The sequence below is a fragment of the Protopterus annectens genome, chromosome 11.part0, assembly GCF_019279795.1.
Source record: "Protopterus annectens isolate FY-2018-M chromosome 11.part0, PAN1.0, whole genome shotgun sequence".
NCBI classification, from domain to species: Eukaryota; Metazoa; Chordata; order Ceratodontiformes; family Protopteridae; genus Protopterus; species Protopterus annectens.
The window spans coordinates 1,172,507,959-1,172,525,554 of record NC_056745.1 but is presented as its reverse complement, the minus strand read 5'-3'; the positions used below and the strand labels follow the sequence as shown (position 1 = coordinate 1,172,525,554).

At 44.7% G+C, this 17,596-nt stretch overlaps 1 protein-coding gene across 1 annotated transcript in view; it reads left to right on the top strand.

The window, feature by feature from the left end:
• The window catches only part of KMT2E (lysine methyltransferase 2E (inactive)), a gene marked incomplete in the record, with an annotated part of 3,388,239 nt that overhangs the window by 655,566 nt on the left and 2,715,077 nt on the right, over positions 1-17,596 (top strand).

The window sequence follows — 17,596 nt, the reverse complement described above, 5'->3', positions numbered from 1 at the left end:
GGCCATTATTTAGTTTCCACTATTTTTATACAGTTTGCTTGATTTTAATTTCCATTGGAAAGTAGTTTAGCAACTGTGGCCTGAAATTTTCATTTGTGTATTGAAAGACTTCATTTGTTTTCATCTTTGAAGCATTAGAGTAGAATTATAAAAGCTCAAAGTAGTTTTTGCAGAATCTTGATAGTCAGTGAAACCTCACTACAGCCTCCCCACATACCCTGCTTATTGTATATACCACCTCCAAGATCGCACTACAGTGAGGAGAAGGCAAATTTTCCAATCTTCATTGTATTGCAATCTCAGTATGAACAGTCCAACAAACGTCATGTTTCATGCAAGTGCACCGAAAATGCTGTTCACTGAATTCGATGAACTGTTAAGGACCCATTTTTGAAGGCAATAAGTTCTCTTGTGTATAATATATATGCTTTTGTGGTAGGCAGAGTACATCAGATGGCTTTCATTCTGATTTCGTTTTTATTTTTTGGGTTTCTCACATTTAAATGGCTATTTGTGAACTTCAGAGTTACAGAAATTAGACTACAAGGTTTTAAAGGCAATGTTCGAGTTTGAAAGCCTGAATTGTTTTGATCGAGATTTTGTCTCAATTTGGGTTTCAATGATCACTGCTGATACCAATACTGTCATACTTTCAGGCTTTTAAAAATAAATACCAGATCCAATGTTGTCTTTTCCATCTAGATTCAATCTCTGGCTTATTGGATCTGATGCTGGTCAACTTCTAAGACGTCTGCTCAAAGAGCACTGCCTCCCCTACCCATAACCCGTGTTCCAGTAAATCTACCTCAGATCTTGTTTACTGCTGTTCTAGACAACAGCTGTGTCGATGTCCTCCTATTCTCATGTTGCCATATTCATAACCCTTGGGGTTAGCCTCCGCCTAGCGACCTGAAAATTTGGCAAGTATACAAAAGCTTTAGTCACTGCAAAGTATATGGGATGTCTGATGTTGACCATAGGGAGTGTGGGCCTTAAAAGTGATGTTTGCACATACCTTCATCAGAACTTCTCTGCCACCAGTCAAACGTCAGCTCATTCTGCCGTCTCTGCTGTCGGATCCTGCTTTTAAAGTTTAGTCCATCGGGGCCTTTTTTTTATTTGCTTGATCACTGCATGACTGCCCAGGTTCTCGTTATCCAGAAAGGGAAAGTGTGTGTGTGGACGTCAACTTGATCATAAGGATGCCCGTGACCTGTATCTGTTTTGCCTAGGCCCCAGTCAGGCTTCAGAGACTAAGCCCACCTTAGGCCCTACGCCCTCTAGACCTGCCTGTTCTTTAAAAAAGAAACAGAAAACTAAGCAAGTCACTTCCCCTCCTGAGAGCATGCCTGATTGGCAAGCTTTCTCAAAGCTTGTTTAATGCCTTTATGGCCCTTTACGTCTTCCTTGGCTGCCCCTTCTGTAATCAGCCCTAGGACCCAGACTGCCAAACCTTTTACATTAGAGGCTGACTGGTGAACCTTTTACATTAGAGGCTGAGGACTCTTCAGATTCCTCTTCTGAGGATTCTCTTTCTTATACTTCTTAGATGCCTTCCGCTCTAGGTTATGCTTCCCCAGAGGAGGACTCTGCTGAGGGGGGGGGGGGGGGCTCTCCTGGGAGAGGACCTGACCTTTAGAGAAACAGTCTCTCGGATGAGAGAATTTTTAAGTGCGACTCCAGAAATGTCTGAAGTCCAAAAGAGAGATGAACGGCTACAAGTGGATACCTCTGAACCTTCTGCAATTCCCCTAGTCCTGCCAGCCTTTTTAGATGCCTTTTTTGCAGCTACTAAAAATCCTGAATCCCAGCCCCCTGCTGCTAGAAGACCTGACAGATAAAGTCCCAGAAGGGGCAACATTTCTAATTGTGTCCAGCTGCAGATCCTAGTACCATTTTTGTCTCTGCAGTCAAACTCTCCAGACTGCTACCCTCTTCCTCAGTCCTTTCTTCTGACAAGGACATAAAAATATGCAGAGAATTAGCAAGAAGGTGTATACATCAGCAGCCTTGGCCTTTAGGGCCATTAGCTACCAGACACATATGTCTAAGTACTCTCCGGCCCTTTTATTTTAGGCTTCTAAGCTTTTGGATGGCCTCCCAGCCTGAAATGTCTAGTCTGATCTCCTTGTCCTCAAGTGACAAGGCACTCACCTAAATGCAGTTATGATGCTGCAGAGGCCTCTGCCAGGTCTTGCAGCCTTTCCCTCAGTGCTCAGAAGGTACTCTTGGTTGAAGCTACATCCCCTTCTTGACGATATTAGGGCTAAATTTCTTGATGCCCCCCTGGATAATACTGCCTTGTTTGGCACCCAAGTGGCAGAACTTTTCAAGGCCCTTCAATAGAAGGAAAAGAACTGCAGGGACTTGAAACACTTGTTTGTGTCACCAATTCCTAAGTTTCACAGGATTTACCCTACTAAAACCCAACTTATTATAAAGCATTCTGCTCCTCCTCCTCCTACTAGGGGCAAAAAGAGTTCCAGAAAGCAGCAGCTACCTTCTAGGCCTGCCTAGATACCTATCCAGAAACCTTTGTTTCAGGACAGTTAAGGTAGTCTGTGACTACCTGACTCCCCCCTCCAGGCCCTATATCCCTGTCCCAGAGACTCTCTCACTGTCTCCCACTCTGGGAAGGCATCACCTCAGTCGAGTGGGTCCTGTCTATCATAGCAGAAGGTTATTTCATGACTTGGGTCATTCCTCATGTGTTTAGGGGCATCCCACAGCCACCAAAGGACCAGCTATCCTGATTTCAACCAACCTTGGACAGTCTTCTCTCTCAAGAGGACTATCCGATCAGTCCCTGCTTCAGAAAAGGGAAGGGGCTTTTACTCAAGACTGTTCCTGATCCCAAGAAAGCATGGCCCATGGAAACCATAGATCTCTCTCACCTCAACCTTTTTCGTCAAGTACCCACCTTCTGCATGCTCACCCTTCAAACTCTTTTTCCACTATTAATGCCTTAGGTATTTTTCACCACCTTGGACATCAAAGATGCTTACCTGCATATCTCCATCACACCCAAATACAGGAAGTATTTGCACTTCTCTGTAGGCAACTCACATTTTATCAGTTCTCTGCTTTACACTTTGGACTGTCTATGGCTCCAAGGGTATTCAAGTGTCTGGCTCTAGTGTTAGCCTATTGCAGAGTCCTAAGAATGCAGATTTTCCCATAACTGGATGACCTCCTGATCCAGGCAGATTGTTACAGTAGCAAAAAAAAGAACAAATAACCAGCAAAAAAGTCTTAAAGACTGAAAAGTAGAAAAACAACAGCAATTCCATGTTGAAAATATTTATTTTTTAAAATACATGTCTTAGCGCCTCGGCCACTACAGCCTTCAACGAGCACATAATTCATAGTAAAAATACATTCCCTTGTATACTAAAAGATAATCAATAATAACATCGTCAATCAATTAAACAATTACATATTTAAAGAGACTACACTCTCTCCCAAAAAGAATAGGCCCAAAATAAACATACAGAGCTATGAAAATATCAAAATACAAAATCCTAGATTTTATTATATTAAATATTTCCAATTGATTTCCATGTTTAAACCATAAGGAAATAATGTATTGTATTTTAATATGAAAATAGATTCTTTATATAATAACATATTTTTTAATAATTTATGATCTCCTTTTTTAACAAAAATTTGCTCTAAAATAGTAGCTTGTAGTAAATTTGCATTCCTATTATGAGTTTCTAAAAAATGTAAGGCCACTGAATTTTTTATTGCTCCCCTCTTAATATCCCGAATATGTTCCGGTAATCTAAACTTGAACTTTCTTTTAGTTTCTCCAATATAAAATAAGTTACAAGGGCATTTAAGACAATAAATAACCCCATCAGAATAACAAAAAAAACGTTTATTCGGTAAAAATCCTTTATTATTGATCTTATTAAAGGATAACCTAATAAATGGACATACATTACAAAAATGACAAGGAAAAGTACCAAAGGTACGTAATGAAAGATATAATTTATCACTAGGGCATATAAAATATGCTCTTATTAAGATGTCACCCAAATGTTGTCCCCTTTTATAGGCAATCAAAGGACTAGAGGGGAGCAAGCTATATAAAACTTTATCTTTCAATAGACATTTCCAATAATATTTCACTATGTCCCAAATTTCTTTACTCAATAAATTATATGTGGTAACAAAATAAATATCCTATTGTTGTGTATTGTTATTCTGTTTAAATTCATTATTTGATTTAATACATTTAATAGATTGTTACAGTAGCCTCTAAAACCATCTCCAGACAGTCATTACTGTTTCGCAGTCTCTGGGCTTCAGTCAAATTCCCCAAATCCTGTCTAATCCACCCTCCCAGGACCAGGTCTTTCTGGGGTGCAGAATCAGAGCAGATGTTATGATGGCATTTCTCCCACCCCAAAAGGTGGAAAGTCTAAAGGAATACCTGATGTCCTTCTTTTCCTATGTTGCAGTATTTTTAGTGTGGGATTTTCCACCTCAGGTGACCCGAACGTCTACTCCTATACAAAAGCTTAAGCCTGGCTGCTGTAGGTGCGTGGGTCGTCACACCAGGGACCTTAAATGTGATGTCTGCATGCACAGACCTCAGAACTTTTTAGCTACAGTCGACATCACATCAGTCGCTTCTCTCCTCTACTCTAAGACTTCTAAAGCTAAGTACCCCATTGGGGATTTTTTGCCTTTATTTGCTTTAGCTTGGTTTGCTGTCATTACCGTTAGTTGATGTCAGCTAAGAAGGGAAATGCCAATGCAGGTGCCAGATACCACATAAAGGTATGCACGACCACTGCATCTTTTGTCTAGGCTGGGAGCACAACCATACCGCTTGTTCCATTTGTCAATCTTTTGTACCTTAAGACCCTCTGTAACCGTCTGGCTGCCCTTAATTTGTACTTAGAAAACCAGAGGCTCAAAAAACATGCACTCAGGATGGATCCTGAATCGGCCACTCCGGAACCACCATGGAAAAGAGGCCAAGGTTTCCAGGCCTACTTCCTCTGTCTCTCCGCCATTGGACCTCCCACCACCTTCCACTGTAGGGGTTGAGGGACGTCCAACAGAACCATCTAGTTCGATGGCTCCCCTCGAGGAAGCCACTTCAGAAGTAACGGCCTGCACGTCCACAGAGATAGCCCTGACGTCTGCCCCTACTGACGTCGATGGGGAACCAGATATAGTCAGAAATCCCTACTGTTTCCCAGGCTCCGGAACCCAGGCCTTTCCCGAGGTCTACGCCTTTAAAAAGAAAAGACAAAGCACCAGACTCCACCTTCTGGAGGAATCCCAGACTGGCAGTCATTTACTAGCTCTTTGATGCAGACCTTTATGTCCCTACGGCCCACAGCCCCTTCCCTTTTCACTATTCCAGTGCTTAGTCCTAGTCCTGCTTCTGCCACCTCTCTCCCTTTGCCTACTCACCAAGAAGGAGAGGAAGAACAGGAACCCTACTACTCGTCTTCAGATGAATTAGTCTCCTATTCCTCACAAATTACCTCTCCTCTTGAATACTATTCCTCAGATGAGGAATCCATAGAGGGTGACTCTCCACCAGGGGATATCACATTTGAGGAGACTATCACAAAAATGAAAGAATACTTTAAATATGACATTTCCCAAATGACTGACACTCAAATGAGGTACTTTGAACTTCTCCAAGTGTAATCTCCTTCTCCTTCAGCCATCCCACCTTTTTTCCCTGCCTACCTTGATGCTTTCACCTCAGTATCAAAGAACCCAGACTCTCAACCACCGTCCCCTAAGAGACCTGACAGGTTCTACAAAGTTCCAGATGAACAGAAATTCCTAGTAAAGCCACCCCTGGCAGACCCTGCTGTAATGGCTGTATCCCCTGATAAGCAATCGAGACTGTTTTCCTACAGCATCTCTTCTGTCCACTCGGAAGGATAGCAAAAGCATGGACAGAATAGGAAAGAAGGTTTACACCTCTTCCACTCAAGCCTTCAGCGCTATCAACTACCAAACCACATGGTTAAATATGCCTTGGACCTAGTTTCCCAAGCCTCCTCTCTCTTGATGTCCACCCCTGACTGCCACACCAAATCTGAGATGGCATCTAAACTATCCCTGGCTTCCCAGGTAGCCAGACATTCTCTCAAATGCAGTTACAATGCAGCAGAGACCTTTGCTAGGTCTTAGCTATGCATCCAACCCCTACCAAAGGATTTAAAGTCCAAAGTCCTAGATGCCCCATTAGATTGCAACCTTCTGTTTGGCAGAGAGTCTGTAAACCTCTTCAGAAACCTGCAGGAAAAAGTAGAGCTTCAAGACATCAAGCACTTGCTTGTGTCCCCCATCCCTAAATACTACATTAATTACCCGGCTAAGACTACCTTTGTCAGGAGGCTCCCCCCTCCTCTGCTTATCCCTTTCTCTTCCTGGCATAGGAGAGGAACCAGGAGACGAACCTCCCCCAGACCAGTTGCCTCACAACCCAAAAACAGCCTTTTCAAGATAGAAGTGGACCCAACAATGCGAGACTGCCTTGCCCCACCTCCCCTTGTCTGCCTGCCTTTCCCACTGCCTCCCCATTTGGACTGCTGGGTACTGGCAATCATAAAAAATGGATATTTCCTTTCTTGGATGGAAAAACCCCTTCCAAGCCCCCCCCCCCAAAAAAAAAAAAAAAACGCCACCTCATCTCTGCATACTGCAAAACCTGAGATTAGAAACCATAGAAGGAAAAAGCTTCTACTTGAGACTTTTTCTGGTAGCCAAAAAAGATGGCCCTTGAAGGCCAATATTAGATTTATCCTTTCTAAACCTTTTCCTAAAAGTTCCATTATTCAGAATGTTATCCCTTCAAACCCTTCTTCCTTTATTGCCAGCCCAGGCCTTTATGACCACACTAGACCTAAAGGAAGCATATCTCCATATTCCCATAAAACTCTCCAACAGAAATTTCTTAAGTTTCATGGGGCATTGCTCTCATTTTCAATTTAAAGTCTTGCCCTTTGGTTTGTCTGCTGCCCCAGGGTATTTACAGAATGCCTAGTCCCAGCCATAGGTTTCTGCAGAATTGAAGGTGTCCAAATCTACCCCTAACTAGACGACATCCTCATTCTAGCAGAAACAGCGGACACCCTCCGAAATCATCTGAGGTTCACCACTTCCCTACTTCACAGCTTGGGATTCACCATCAACCTCCTAAAATCGTCCTTAATCCCACAGCAGGACAAGATCTTTCTAGGCTGCAGGATCAGAACAGACCTGATGCAGGCTTTCCTCTCTCTGGACAAAGTTCTGTCACTCTCCCCTCACTTCCAAAGCCTATTACAGGTTCATTAGATATCTACAAGACCATTCCTGCAGATCCTGGGACTCATGGCAGCCACCATCCTGATGCTGCCCCTAGCCAGAATGCACATGTGAAAGCTCCAATGGTACCTGAAAAATATGTGGTCACACCACCAACATCCCCTCGAGCAACAAATTACCCTCCTGCCCTGACTCAAAGCAGAACTAAGGTGGTGGATCCAACAAATACTTCTGAACCCGGGCCTTCCACTACAACCTCCCTCCCCAACCCAACATACGCATACAGATGCATCAGTGCTGGGGGTGGGGCTACCATGAAAGGCTTCATGGTACAGGAGGCCTGGACTCCTACCCTCCAAAAGAATCATCAATGTGAAGGAAGTGATTGCAGTTCTTCTAGCCCTGAAAGCCTTCTTGCCTATCCTTCAACCGGGCCCCTTCAGATATTCACAGACAACACCACAGTCATGTGGTATCTCAACAAATGGGGAGAGACCAAGGCCTACCACCTATGCTGGGTAACATTACAATTTGGGACCTCACCTCCAGACACAGCTAAATCCTGCAGGCAACGTACATCCCTTCTCAGGACAACAAAAATGTGGATATTCTCAGCAGAGCATCCTCTCTACAGCACGAGTCGATGTTGAACAGGGATATCTTTCTAGACATTGTCCATCAGTGGGGCACACCTCAGTAGATCTGTTTGCCTCCCCCCAGAACAGACAATTGAAAAACTTCTGCACCAAGGATCAATCTCCACTTGCTTGTAGAGTAGATGCCTTCAGCATTCCATGGAAGGGATGGTTTATATATGCTTTCCCACCCTTTCCTCTCATTCAAAAAGTCCTCCTGAAAATCAGGAAGGACAAATCAAAAATCTTGCTGGTGGCTCCCTACTGGCCAAGGCAGCAGTAGTTCCCCCTACTTCTCTCATTAGCCAAGGGCAATCACCACAAGTTACTCCACAAGGTGAACCTTCTCGCACAACAAAAGGGAACGCTAATTCATCCTTACCAGCAGATGTTAGGCCTAATACTCTGAGTGATAAACATCTAATCCCTTTCAGACATCACTACTCAGAGGATGTGCTTTTAGTCCTGAGGGAGGCCAGGAAACCTATTACTAGGAAATCCTACTTATCAAAATGAGAGATTCTCCAAATGGTGTCTCCATAAGGGCAGACCCCCCCAGCGAAGGCTGGTCTTTCGTATTCTTCAGTAAAAGTCCACCTATCACCAATTTCAGTCTGTCTACCACTAGATCCCCTTTACTATCCAGGCTAGATGCCAAACTATTCTTGAAAGGGGTCTTGCACATCAGACCACCAAGAAAACCCATCTCTCCCCCCTGGGACTTAAATTTCATTTTGGAAAAACCAACACTGGCCCCATTTGAACCAGCTAGTGCTGCTATGCTCCAAATGTGTACATAGAAGACTGTACTGCTGGTAGCCCTTACCTCAGCTAGAAGAGTGTCCGAGTTACAAGCTCTTATGGCCTGCTCTCCCTACACTACCTTACATAAGGATAGGTCACCCTATGCACTAACCCTTCCTTCATGCCTAAAGTGGTCAACAAACTGTCCCTAAACCAATCCATTCACCTGCCCACCTTCTTTCCCTCTCCAGCCAGTGACAGTGAGAGGATACTCCATTCCCTGGATGTGCACACACAACTAAGATTCTACCTAGACAAAAGTAAGCCCATCAGAAAATCTAACCAACTGTGTTTGTATCCTTCCTTGGTAGGGCCCTGGCAAAGACAGTCTCCAAACAAACCATTTCCTGTTGGATCAAGAAAACTATTTCCTTCTGCTACTCCCACCATGACAAGCACCTCCCCCAGGGGGTAAGAGCATACTATACCAGGGGCGTTGCAACCTCCAAAGCCTACCTCAAAGGCCTGGACACAGCCTCCATCCTGGAAGCAGCCACCTGGTCCACAATTCACACCTTCACCAAACACTACAAAATTGGACTATGTCTACAGAGCCCAAGGCAGGGTTTGCTAGAGCAATCCTGTAAGGTTTTGTGGAATCTGCTACATCTACTTCCACCCTTCCCTCTAATTTAAGGTGTGGTACTCTCCCACACTAAAAATACTGCAACATAGGAATAGAAGGATATAGAATAGTTGTGTAAAATCTTACTATAACCTTAGATGTCCCTCTTCCATGTTGCAATATTCCTTCCCACCCACCTAGCCCCCTTTTTTCCACTACTGACATACCTTTAGGGCAATCTGAAGCTCTAACCTGGATCAGGGTAGACTAGCCAGCATATGGCACTCGGTACCTCTGGCTGATCTCTCATTATTCTCTATGGGACTGTCCGACTGGGCATTAAGTTCTGAGGTCTGTGCGTGCAGGCGTCACATTTAAGGTCCCTGGTTTATAGCCCTACGTGTGACGTCCCATGCACCTACAGCAGCCAGGCTTAAGCTTTTGTATAGGAGCCTATGTATGGGTCGCCTGAGACACGAAATCCCACACTAAAAATACTGCGACATGGAAGAGTAGGGCATCTAAGGTTATGGTAAGATTTTACACAACTATTTGTCTGTCATCCATGGCAATGACAGCAAGAGAATACCTCAGACTTTTGGGATATATGGCTTCCACAATCCCCATGTGCCAGTGGCAAGACGCATGAGAAAACCACAGTGGTGTCTGAGGTCCACATAGGTCCAACACTCCCACCCTTTGGACCACACCATTTCTTTCCTGCCTTGCCTAAGGAAAGGAGATAATTTGGTGAGTGAATCTAGTCTCTCTCTGAATCCAGGACTTCCTTTGCAAGCCCTGGCTCCAGTCCAGGAAATGCAGTCAGATGCTTCCGACCTGGGTTGGGGAGCTGTTGTGGGAAGCTTGAAGGTACAAGGCACATGGACAGACCCATCCAAGAGGGAGCACATCAACATCCAAGAAATGAGGGCTCTCATCTTTGCTCTGAGGGCCTTCCAACATGCTCTGAAGCAAGGACCCCTGAAGTTGCTCACTGAGACCATTACTGTTCTTTGGTATGTGAACAAACAGGGGGAATAAGATTATACCTGCAGTGCAGACTTACACTCCAGGCCTGGGGTATTGGCGGTCCAGCATGGAGTAACTCTGCAGGCTGTCTATATACCCTCAGCTCAGAACACACAAGCAGCATCCTGAACAGATAAATATTACAATACCATGAATGGATGCTACACAAGGATGTGTTTCTGGATATAGTCCACAGGTGGGGGTACACCACAAATAGACCTGTTTGCCTCCCCTCTAAACAAGCACCAGGCCTCCAAGTCCCGTAGCTAGGGCAACGGACGCCTTCTCTATTTCCTGGAAGGGTATGTTTCTATACGCATCCCCCCTTCCCACTTCTACAGAAAGTCCTGATGAAAATTCAGCAGGACAAACCAAAAATCTTGCCGGTAACCCCCTTTTGGCCAAGGCAGCACTGGTTTTCCCCCTCCTTCTCATTTAGCCAAGGGCAATCATCACAGGTTACCCCACTGAGTGGGACCTACTCACACAGGACAAGGGATCCCTAATCCATACCCACCTGGAATCTCTAAACCTAACCTTGTGGGTGTGAATTTTGATCCTTTAGACACATCTCTACTGTAAGAACGTGCTAAATGTCCTGCAGGAGGCCAGGAAACCCAAGCTTCTCCATTTGTTGTCTAAAAAGACAGCTAGACACATTTCAAGTAGAGGTCCCCTGGTGTGCTGTCTTATCTGTGTAAATTGTTGTAGGCTGTGTTGGCATACTCCTCTGTTAAGGCCCACCTTGCTGCTATTTCTGCATGTCTGCATCTAGACTCCCCACTGGCTTGTAGACTTCAAGTGAAGTTATTTCTCAAAGGAGTTTTACACCTTGGGTCACCCAGGAGACCAGTTCCACCACCCTGGGACCTGAAATGTGTGTTGGAGAAGGTCACTGTTGCTCCATTTGAGCCAGTAGCTACAGCCTCTCTAAAGTATTATACTTGGAAAACTGTGCTTTTGATGGCCCTAACTTCAGCCAGGAAAGTTTTGGAGCTCCAGGCTGTCATGGTCACCCACCCTTTTTAATTTTCCACAAGGATAGAGTTACCTTACGGATTAACCCATCCTTTATGCCTAAGGTGGTCAATGAGTTGTGCTTGAACAAATGTATCCGCAACCCCAGAATGATAGTGAGAGAGTCCTGCATTCCCTGGATGTTCACAGACAACTAAGATTCAACTTTGACAAGACCAAATCCATTAGGAGATCAGAGCAACTGTTTGTCTCCTTTCACCCCAGGGCTCTGGGAAAAGTTGCGACAAAGCAGACTGTTTCTACATGCATTTCCAAAGTCATGATCTTTTGCTATACCCACCATGGAAAAAGCAGACTCGAACATAAAGCCCATTCCACTAGGGTCATGGCCTCCTCTGGAGCTTTTTTTCAAGGGGCTGTTCTAGAAGCAGCTACCTGGACATTGGTCCATATCTTCACCAAACACTACAACGTGGATCACATCTCCAGAGCTAGAACGGGATTTGCTAGGGCAATCTTGCATGTTTTTTGGAAAACAGTTCCAAACCACCCTCTTCTCTTTCCCTTTGAGCTGTGGTACTCACCCAGCAGTTATAAATACTGCAACATGAGAATAGAAGGATACAGTATAGTTGTGTAAAATCTTACCATAACCATAGATGATGTTCATCGTGCTATACTGCTGCAGTCATCACACTTCGGTTTTCCTGTTGTCAGGCGGTCCCACAGTCGGCCGAATCCCAAAGTCTTGGTCCGGTGTCGGTTGTCGTCGCCTCTTCCCTGACGTCAGTGCGACAGGGGTATAAAAGAGACAGCCAATGCCATTTTTCTCCAGTCTTTCTTGCCGCACGGTGCCCGAAGCAGAAGCAGTTCGCAAGTGCCGGTCGGCCAGCTCCTGAAATTTTCTAATAGAATTTCAGCCTGAAGTCTTCTCTAAAGCTTAGTACCCCATTGAGGAAACTTTTCTTGCCTCAGACTGATGTCAGACAAAGTTAATAATTGTATTTCTTGTGGGAAGCAAATACCTCATAAGGATTTTCATTCTTATTGTATTCCTTGCTTAGGCCCAGACCACGATGTCTCTGGTTGTCGGTTTTGTGCTAGGTTCAACAAACGTACAATAAAGCGTCGGGCAGAATTTGCCCAGCATTATTTTGGCAGAAAATTTAACTATAGCATGCCGTCGGAGCAACCGACATCAGCAATGATTAAAAAACGCAAAGATAAGGACCGACAGCCAAGGCCAAGACCAGATACCGAGGCCTCAGCAAGGCCTGACACCGGTTCTCCGGTTTTCAGCGAGGCGCCTTCGCAGCCCCTGACTACCGCTGATTCAGATTTTCTGACGGCATCCCAAACCGAAACTGTTGGGCCTCAGGATCCGGTTCCACCTCACTCCTCGGACGCCAGCCCCGACGGTGATCCGGAAACTTTGAATAGACTTTCGGTCTCAGAGGGTGTTTTCAAACCGACAACTGCCTCTGCCAAGCCTTATGCTAAGCTCAAAGCCCCCTTGAAAGTTAGAAAACCGGGACCACACACCCCCCCACAGGCCCCTATGCCTAAAAAACAGATGCTTAAGATGACCGAGGATTTAATTACCCTTATCAGGGGATCCCAACCCCCACCTGACAAAAGGCCTAGACTGGAGGAAGATTATCCTTCCTCTGACCAAGCATCCATTTCCTCAGGCAACTCTGACGACCAGGATTACTCCTTCCCTCCTTATGAAGACTCAGATGCTGAAGAAGTCCATTCCCTCGGTCTCCCCCCCTGAAGACTACTCTTTTGGGGAAACTTTACACACCATGAGGGAACACTTCCGCTGGGAAGGCCAAGATTACTCTGACTCTAAGAAAAGACTGTGAGTTTCTTCTTCTTCCACAACATAGAACCCTGGCAATTCCTCCAGTTTTAGACATTTTGGATGATGATTTCTCTGAATCCAGTTTAAACCCAGATTCCTTACCTCCAGCACCAGCTAAGCCAGATAGATACTGCCGAGTTCCTGATACTCATAAGTTTCTATACAAAAGCCCTAATGCAGACCCCAAGACCATTTCCCAGGGTCCCAAAGGGGTTAAGGCCTCTACTGCTAAGAATCCACTCCCTTCTGAAAGAGATTCCAGAGCATTAGAAAGATGGGGAAAGAAAGTGTATACGTCTGCCACTTTGGCCATGAGGGCATTAAACTGCCAATTCCACATGCTAAAATACCAACAGTATTTGATTACACAGTTAAAGCAGAAGCTGATCCCTCAGACAGATCAACTAGATTTGAAAGAGATGCAGGATTTGCTGCATGCAGCAGAACAGGTGGGAAAACATACCGTACAGTGTGGTTTTGATTCATTGGAAGCCTCATGTAGAGCAGCTGTCACAGGGTCTGTCATGCGTAGGCATGGTTGGCTTAAAGAACAAGCCTTACCAGAACATGTCAAAGCAAAGTTATTGGATGCCCCATTGCAGAAAGATGTGTTATTTGGTGTCAAAGCAGAGGAAGTTTTGAAGAAAATGGAAGAAAAGGCAAAATCTATGTAAACCGTTAAAGATTTTTTACAGGTACAACCTTCTTGTTTCAGCAGAAACTGGCCATCAAAAAACTGGTCCTTTCCTGCATCAGACTGACCCCAAAGAGGTAGGTACAGGCACCCAAGGGGCAGAGGCCAGACACAAGGTTCTTTCAGGCCTAGACAGTGGCATACAGCAACTCAAAGAGGTGGAGACGAAAGATCTCAACCCTTCAGGAAACAAACACAATGACTTCCCTCTTCACCTGCCAAGAAAAATTGCCCTGGCAGCACCTTTGGGAGGGAAACTGGCTCTATTTCCACAAAATTGGCGCATCATAACAAAGGACAAATGGATTCTGGACATTATTACCCGAGGCTACAGATTTCATTTCCACACTTTACCTCGGATGAGAGACATGCCAAATCTGCCTCCAAACCAATGGGCAGAGGCTCAAATGCAAATTTCAGCTCTCATGGATATGAAAGCAATTCAAAAGGTACCTGCAAAAGAGCAAGGTCAAGGTTTTTACTTAAGACTGTTTCTAGTCCCAAGAAAGAACAAAGCCTGGAGGCCCATCTTTAGATCTCTCAATTCTGAACACATACTTGGAGGTACCCAAATTCAAAATGCTCACACTACAGCAGCTCCTTCCCATGCTGGGTAAGGAGTCTTGGCTGGTAACGTTGGACCTCAAAGAGGCATACCTGCATGTCCCTATCAGACAAGATTGCAGAAGATACCTCAGATTTTTGGCAGGTACAACGCATTATCAATTCTCTGCACTGCCCTTTGGCTTATCTACTGTGCCCAGAGTGTTTACGAAATGCCTGGCATCAGTAATTGCATATTGCAGACGAGGAATACAAATTTATCCATATCTGGACGACTGCCTGATCCAAGCAGACAGCAAGGACATTCTATTACAGCATCTGGCTTTTGTAACACAGCTGCTCAGTTGCCTAGGGTACACAGTAAACAAAAAGAAGTCAAAACTAATACCCTCGCAACAAATAATATTCCTGGGTGCCAGATTAAATACAATGGCCCAGATGGCTTACCTCATGCCAGACAAACAAAAACAATTGACTCAATACTTCAAAAAGATAGCAACTTTTACCCAGCTCACTGCAAGGAAAATCCTGCAGGCATTGGGGTTCATGGCATCATGCATTCAACTAATCCCATATGCAAAGCTGCATATGAGAAAATTACAATGGTACCTGAAAAGTGTATGGTCTCAACACAGGCACAGCCTCGAAACAAATATACCTATCATTCCCTGCCTTCAAAAAGAGTTCCTATGGTGGGCTCAAGCATGTCAAACAAACAAGGGTCTTCCTTTCGTCTTACCTCCAGCAAACCGAACCATGACAACAGATTCTTCAGACTACGCCTGGGGAGCACACATGGCAGGACAGTGCATACAGGGCAAATGGTCTGCAAAACAAATGCATCTTCACATCAACCAAAAGGAGATGCTAGCTGTGCAAAATGCACTGACAGCCTTCAAGGACCTCTTGCATCCAGGACAACTTCTAATAAGGACAGACAACACCACAGTTGTGTGGTACATAAACAAACAGGGAGGAACACACTCCTACCCTTTATGCAGACAGGCTATGACCGTATGGAACACAGCTTTGACCTACCAAGTACAACTACAAGCACAATTCCTGCCAGGAAAGGAAAACATATTGGCAGACGAATTAAGCAGAAACATGGCAGACCCTCACGAGTGGAGACTACACCCACAAGTTTTTTCAATGATAACTCAAAGATGGGGATGTCCAGACATAGATCTATTTGCCTCCCCCAACAACTGCCAATTACAAAAATTCTGCACAAGGACTTATCACTCCCTAGCCTGGAAATTGGACGCCCTATCATTCAGTTGGACAACACTGACAGTCTATGCCTTCCCTCCACTACCTCTATTGACCAAGGTATTATTGAAGGTCAGATCAGAGAGACCACAAATGATCCTCATTGCTCCGGACTGGCCACGCCAGCACTGGTACCCATTACTAAGGAACTTGACTCACAGCCCTCCATGGATCTTGCCTCAATTCCCACTACTGTTGACTCAGAAAAACTATCAAACCCGTCACAGCCAGCTCAGAACTTTAAATTTAGCTGCATGGAGAATTTCTTAAATTATCAATCAACACTTCTCTCAAAGGACGTCCTGAATGTAATTATGGAGGCCAGGAGACCCAGCACCAGGAAGACTTACTCAGACAAATGGAAAAGATTTTGTGCATGGCACCAGGCTAAAGGTCAAAATCCTTGGATTCCAAACATTCCTCACATACTGCAATACCTAACTGAGATGCTACACAAAGGCCTTTCCTTCTCCTCCATTAAGATCCATGCTTCAGCCATTTCAGCTCAATATAATACGGATCCCCCAATTTTCTCACACCCTTTACTTAGGCAGTTTCTCAGAGGGGCTAAGAATGTAAGACCCCCCCCCCAGAAAACCACCAACACCAACTTCGTTTTAGAAAAGTTAACACTACCTCCTTTCGAACCAGCATTCTCAGCAGAACTACAATACTTGTCTTGGAAAACAGCCTTGTTACTGGTTATTACCTCAGCACGCAGGGTCTCAGAACTACAAGCACTTATTGCAGTGGAACCTTTCATCATTTTCCATCAGGACAGAGTCTCTTTATGAACTAACCCTACCTTCATGCCCAAGGTAGTATCCAGTTTGGCTTTGAATCAGACCATTCATTTACCCACCTTTTATCCTAACCCACAGAATAAAGGAGAAAGGCTCCTTCACTCTTTGGACATTCGCAGACAGCTACATTACTATTTAGATAAGACAAAGATCTTCAGAAAAACTGACCAACTCTTTGTATCATATGCTGCAGGTTCACAAGGAAAGGCTATTTCAAAACAGACCATCTCCAAATGGATAGCACATTGTATCCGCTTTTGCTACTCGCACAGTGGGAAGGCAGTGCCTGTCAATATTAGATCCCATTCTAGCAGGGCTACTGCAACCTCAGCAGCCTTTCTCAGAGGGGTTCCAACCAAAGACATTCTGGAGGCAGCTACTTGGAGTTCAGTGCACACCTTTACCAAGCACTACAACCTTCCATTATACTCAAAAACCAGGGCTGGTTTTGCCACTGCAGTTCTGCAGGGCATCCTAGCATCACTTAACCCAGTTTAGTACCATCCACCTTTCCATAGCTGAGGGATTCTACCCAAGTGTGATGACTGCAGCAGTATAGCACGATGAACATAGTACAGTTTTGTACCTACCATAAATGCAGATGTTCGAGTGGTTATACTGCTGCAGTCCAGGTTACCCTCCCTCCATCCCCTCTACATTCCAGGGTGTTAGTTACAACTCCATGTACTTCAATCTATTGGATGCATGTCTATATGGTGTATTTACTAACAGCTAGTACTACTGCTTATCTACTAAGGTATTGTTGCATAGCTATTGTATTGCCTTCCTAGTTAGGGGCACCTGACATCTGGGGCAAGAAAAACTGAAGAAAATGGCATCGGCTGTCTCTCTTATACCCCTGTCGCACTGACGTCAGGGAAGAGGCGACAACAACCGACGCCGGACCAAGACTTTGGTATTCGGTCGACTGCGGGGACCACCTGATGACAGGATAACCCAAGTGTGATGACTGCAGCAGTATAACCACATCTACATTTATGGTAGGTACAAAACTGTACTTTCTTCTCTTCCATGTTGCAGTATTCTATCCTACCCTCCTATCTCCTAGATATAAAAAAAAAAATTGGGCTTGCT